Genomic DNA, 6,420 nt, shown 5'->3' on the forward strand with positions numbered 1-6,420 from the left:
CAGGCGGGGTGAGTGGGGGAGATGTTTTCACTCGGCGGAGAGACTAGGGGCCAAGGGCACAGCTTCAGATTGAAGGAACAAACTTTTAGAAGGGAGACCTGGGAGAATTTATTCGGCTAGAGGGTGATGAATCTGTGGAACGGTTCCTGCCGTAGGGAGGGTTATAGATGAGGGTGACATTAACTGAGATAGTGCGACAAGAGCTGGAGAAGGCTATGGAGATGATTAGATGGATGGAGATACTAGAGGAGCTTACATTGACAGGGTGGGTGATAGCGATGGGAGACTGTAACATAAATAGTGAGTCTTGCAGGAATTGGATCGGGAGAGTCACAGGCAATGGACTGGGTTCTACAGATTGAGAGTAATGCAGGGACCTGAGAGGATTACACAGATAAGGAGGATTGTGGGATCTCCACATTTTGAGAGGGTTTCAGGTTACACAGATAAGGAGGGATGTTGGAACTGTCGGCGTTTACAGAGACTGGGACGTTTGGAGTTGTTTAGTTGTCAGATGGATTTTTTAGGGTCAGTAATATGGAACGCAGAGGGAGAGTTTAGATTTTATTAGATTCCCTAGAGTATGGAAACGGCACCTCGGCCCAACACGTCCACACCAACTCTCCAAAGAATTATCCACCCAGACCCATTTCTCATTAATGATGCACCTAACCCTCTGGCCAGTTTAGAATGGCCAATTCACCTGACCTGCACACGTTTGGACTGTGGGAGGAAACCCATGCAGACACGTACAGAATGTGCCAACTCAATACAGTCACGCAAAACTAGAATTGAACCTGTGTCTCTGGCACTGTGAGGCAGCAGTGGTCACCAGTGAACTACCCTAAACTGCAGCGCTACACAAACAGAGGGTGTTAAGGTACAGGGAGGAGCACACACAGATGGGAAATTTTGTTGCAGTTGGCAAAGGGTCTGAAGGTGTTTACACAGATAAGGAGTTCGGTCGGGATGGGAGATGGTTACAGAGGTCATGTGCTAGTATTGGCCAGGAGGCAGGAATGTGATCTGGTCTGCAGAATGTTGCAGTGATATCATGTTCTCTTGGGGCTTGGGGAAAGTACACAGGTGTGTATTTTGGTCCAGGCTGGAGGATTTTACAGAGATGGAGGCATTGTAAGTATTGTGAAAGAATGCAGAAATAGGGATTCTTGTACTGAGTGCATGATGAGATAATTGAGATTGGGCATTCTATCGACACTGGAGCAATTTACATATAGGGAGAGTCGTCAGCATTGGAGTAGGTTTAAAATATACAGCAGGATTATGGGAGGGGTGGAGGCTACAGAAATAGGAACTTTTTCTGGGAAATACAAGCATTCAAGACACTGGCGCAAATGAGTTGGACTGAAAGGCATGTCTCCTTGTTGTATGACTCTATCACACGACAAGAGACAGTTTAACAGGGGGAATATAGAACAGAAAGATCCCAGCTTTCAATACCACCTTTATAAGGGAGGCCTGTTTTCCCCTCTGTTGTCCTGATCCTCACTAAGAGAGCACAGGCCTGGATTGATAACCGTGAACTTTCTATATTGTCAGAGGAAGGCTCAGTACAGCAGAGATGAAAGTAAACAAGATAGTGTGGATTGAGTCTGGGCCCATCATACTCTGTGTTTACACTTCAACACTGTATCTGTGTCATGTCTTCCAGATCAAACTTCGATCCCTTAAATTCTCTCTGCTCTGTTCACTGAGTGATCTTACCTCGCTGCAGGATTTATTGAAGACTCCAGATCGCTCTGCCCTCTGACTGACCAATGGAGTTCAATGAGATGATGGATGAAACACCTAGCAGTTGGGAAGTTTATTGAGTCTGGAATGTCCGGAGATAGAGAAATAGACAGAATGGGACATTAGACTGATGCAGTGAAGGTTATACATGGAGAATGGTACTGAGTCCCACAGAGATCTGGAAAATCCCAGTCTCCATCCCTGGTCTGTGTTGCCTCGTCTCCCTGAAGTGGAGAATTCTGTTGGCTCAGGATCTGAAGTAGCTGCAAAAGGTGCAGTCACTGGCATCAATTAGACCCTCACAGTGACAGATACCACATGGAGAGATACTGTATGATATCACCAGAGTGCAGGAAGGTATCAGGATCAAGAAGAAGGTGATTTGATTCCTGGCCTTCTGGGATTAGTGCTCAGGAATGAGGGAGCTATCAGTGGGACAGGCGATGGCCAAGTGTTACTCTCACAAGACTGTTCATCCAGAATTTAATGCCGGTGGCAGGGATACCCATCTGAATGCTCAATATCCTTTCAGGAAGGAAATCTGCGATCGGCAGCTAGTCTGACCTACATATGAATCCAGACCCAGAGCAATACGGATGACTCTAAACTGCCTTCTCTGATAGTCTCGCAAGGCACTTAGCTCAACGGCAGCTCGGGGGTGGGCATGAAATTCTGACCAGCCAAAAACAGCAATATCTCATGAGTGAATTAAAAACAACATTGCGGGGACTAGTGTCCTGGCAAATTTTGACGGTGGGTTTATGGACAGGGCTTTAAGGCTGACAGAGAGAATGCAGGGACAGGGTTCAGGTGAAAGTAGCTTTCCAAATCCAAAGAGAAAAGGTGACGCATCTGAACAGTATGGGAATGTGGCTGGAGACAAGCAGGAGGAAACAGGAAGGGACAGAGTTTAACTTAAACTGTACGTCAGTGAATTAGGCTGTGACAGGACATTCTGGAAAAAAGTCAATTACAATGTTCTTTTCTTTTGGAATGGACAAAGTGTCTGCAATAAGGTAATAGACTTGTGACACAGAGATAAATAAGATTTTGTCACCGGAAAGATGTGTTTACAGGAGAAACAAAAGTTGGAACATAAATATTCTATTGTACCCACCTTTGCAGGGTCTCAGGGAGTGCAGGATGGGTAACCCTGACAGTAATGGGTAACAAAGGCATCACAGAGAAAGCATTTGGCCTCAGAAGATGCAGGTGAATCAGCCAGAATGCAAATTCGGGGCAACACATGTCAAAAACACAAGCAGGAGAACAGTTTTGAGGCTGCCCAACAGCATTTCATTGCTTAACACTATTACATATTCCAATGAATTTCTGTGTAATGCAAAGGCACTGTGATCATTTTGAGAGACTTCAATCTTTGTCAAAAATGATATTCTCCGAACTCCTCTTCAAATGTTTTTGTCAGTGTTTCCTTGAATAAAACATTGTGCAAATGGCCAGGGACGTGACTGTCTCAGATCAACGGTTGGGTGAAGAAGCTGAGATATCCTCTGGGAAATTGAATTGTAGTGGAATTCTGTGAGATGATGGATTTTTAAATTGACCATAAAGCACACCCTACAATCACAACCAAGGTCATTGACATGTGTTTCAGAGGAGAACTGACCAAGGTAAACAAGGGAAACAGTGAAGTGTATGGCTGGAAATGGACAGTGCAAAACATAAGGTCATAGATATGTACAACACAGAAACAAACCCGTCAGTCCAACTCGTTCACGCCACCCACATACGCTAACATAATTTTGTCTCATTTGCCAGCACTTGGCCTAAATCCCTCTCAACTCTTCCTGTTCGTATAAACATCCAGATGCCTTTTCGATGCAGTAATTTAACCAGCCTCCACCACTTCCTCTAGCAGTTCATTCCATTCACACATCTCCTTCTGCCTGAAAAAGTTGCCGCTTAGATTCCTTGTCTATCTTTCCCCTCTCATCCTGAACCTGGGCAATGCGATTCTGGACTCCACTACTTCAGGGAAAAGACCTTGTAGCCGGCACATCCAAGCAGCCGTGCGAGTCGGAGAGGGATCATGGAACCCTTTTCACGTGACTTTCCATCTGTTGTCATGCAGGAGCTAAATTGGAAATGCAAGAAAATTGGGAGTCTGTGCAACTGGTAGTGTGGCCGAGCGGTCTAAGGCGCTGGGTTAAGGCTCCAGTCTCGACAGGGGCGTGCGTTCGAATCCCACCGCTGCCATTTCTACTGATCAACTGCAACGGCACAGCTTGTTGAAATGCTGTTTTCACCCCTGATGTACTTCTGTTCAAAACAAAATTTGATTTGCTTCCCGGGGAATTAACTGTCGAGTGGGAAAGTGCCAAATTGTCTCTGCTGTCATGATCGTGTTCGCCTCCCGCGTGGAAAATTGCAAACAGCTCTACTGTTGCTTTATGTTCCAAGCATGTTGAGATTTTACTGGAACCGAATGGAGACTGCTATTTCATCGCTGTTGTGAAACAAAGTCCTGCGGTGAGTCGATTCATCGTTATTTGGCTTTCTGGCGAATGGGAAAATCGTTCCGGTGAATTTTGATGTCATATGTTATTGAATTTCTCCAATTTCCTTCCTTTCCGTCCCGGAGACCCCTGAAGGGAAAGGTAATCTAATCGAGACTGTGATTGGTGAAATTCACTTTTTGTGGCCCATTCTTATTATGTTCTTTCTTTCTCTCTTTTCAGCATTGTCTGGGAAATGGTGGTGCACTGAGGCTCCAGTATCATTGAAAGAGTAGTTTGGAATTGCCCTGTTGTTAGTTGTGAGATTACTTTATGGCTCATGCCCTCGGAGTGTCGCACATTTAGCATTCATGCTCACTGTATCTGAAAATGCATTTGGTTTACCAGTTTTGTTTGTGTTCCGTGGCAAATGTTTTCTGTTTTGCGATTCGTTCAATACATTACGAATTAACAGGCTTTCGGAGGTAATTTCCAGCTGCAAAAACTCCTCAACTGAGAACGTGGGAAAATTTCACAGAGTATGATCAGTCGGAGCAAAAGTAAGGAAGTCCTTCGTTTCTGCAGTGTTTCACAATACTACCTTTGCAGTGAGCAGTCGAACAGACTAAATGATTGTGCCACAGACTGCCACGGCCAGCTCTGCTAAAAAAAAAATCCTTTTAAAACCGTTGTAAGCAACACAACGTTATTGTGCTACACCGCGTTGAAACAGATACTTCGGTGTATTTCGTCCATGCATACCACATAGCAAAAATTTAAAAAGTCCCATGAAACAACGAGCGTTTGGAAACAGAAAGGTGAAAGGTAGAATGGCTTCAACTCTCAGTGTCGGATACCACTGAGCTGCAGCAGGGGTGGCTGTGGGCTTTTCTCTGTAGCGTAGTGATCATCACGTTCACCTTCCGCAAGATAGGTTCCCGCGGTCGAAACTGTTTTGTTCTTCATCTGCAGCCTTTTACATGGACAAGAACGGAGCTTTCTTGCTTGCTTTCCCATCTGCAAACCTGCCTTCCAATTTGCTTGAACAAATCTGCTCTCGTAGTGAAATGCAATGCATTTCCATTTGATATTCTACAAACTGCTTCTGATCATGTGCCATTCAGTTTGAGAGTGTAGTTACCGATCCTTCCCCGAACAGCAAGACCGCATTTGCATTCCTTGCTCAGGCGGCCCGGTTCAAAGACAGGGAAGAAGCTGATGCGCTGGTGTCACAGTGCACCACGGATTCCTCAATTAGTCTGTCTGTCAAATGTACCCCCAAGGTCGTATCTGAAAGACCTCATTTGGAAGCTGTCTGTCGATATTCAAAGTGCGAGAATTGGCACCAGAGGTCCTGAATCATGTTTTGGAACAGTTCGCACGTTAGTGGCTCATTCAATCAGCAACAGCAATGAGAGAAATTGCACTCTCAGAGGAACCTCTGGACCTGTGCTTTCATAGCGTCGCTAGTATTAAGGTGCGCCCCGAGATCTAAGCCATGTTGGAACTGAAACGGAGGAATCGACAAAGAGGCTGCAGAATAACATCGCATCCTTTTGGTTTTCTTTAAATCACTGATGAGCAGGAAAATGTAAACGGGGAGAGCGACTGGGAAAGTGAGGCAGTTGCAGCTCTTTTGAAACTCCTTCTTTGTGAGTCACTCAGCAACAAGAGGCGTGAAGGTGACTCAGGCGTGAGAGCTCTTCACATCGAGAACAAAAAGCAATCAAGTGTAGTTAGCACCTCTCCCGGAGTGGGGGGTGGGGTGAGATAATTACCTTTTGACTTCTGTTACTATGTTCAGAAACTGCCTTTTAAATTGAGGTGAACAGAAACTGCATTTCTAATAAGCACCATGGAATTTAGCAAAATTTATTGAGTCGCTTCTCGTCGATTCGCACACAGGTTTCCAACTCAGTTGTTATCCATGTGGCTCATGTCCAGGTGTGAACATCTCTGCAGCAAATTGCACGTTTAAGGTAAAAGGCAAGGAAAGTGACATCTCGAACTGTCTCCGAGGTCAGAGCATCCTCACAATGTGATCTGTCGTTCTCGGATTGTAATGCTACCTCCGGTTTTAGGGTGGAGAACATTCTTTGGGACTCTTATCCTGCAAAACAGACACAGTAACTGAAACTATGCTGCACGGTATGATGTGGAACACGGCCTGCTCAGCTTTGTGCATTTTCTCTGTAGTCCGGTGTGTTTCACG

This window comes from Hemiscyllium ocellatum, unplaced genomic scaffold (assembly GCF_020745735.1).
Source record: "Hemiscyllium ocellatum isolate sHemOce1 unplaced genomic scaffold, sHemOce1.pat.X.cur. scaffold_285_pat_ctg1, whole genome shotgun sequence".
NCBI classification, from domain to species: domain Eukaryota; kingdom Metazoa; phylum Chordata; class Chondrichthyes; order Orectolobiformes; family Hemiscylliidae; genus Hemiscyllium; species Hemiscyllium ocellatum.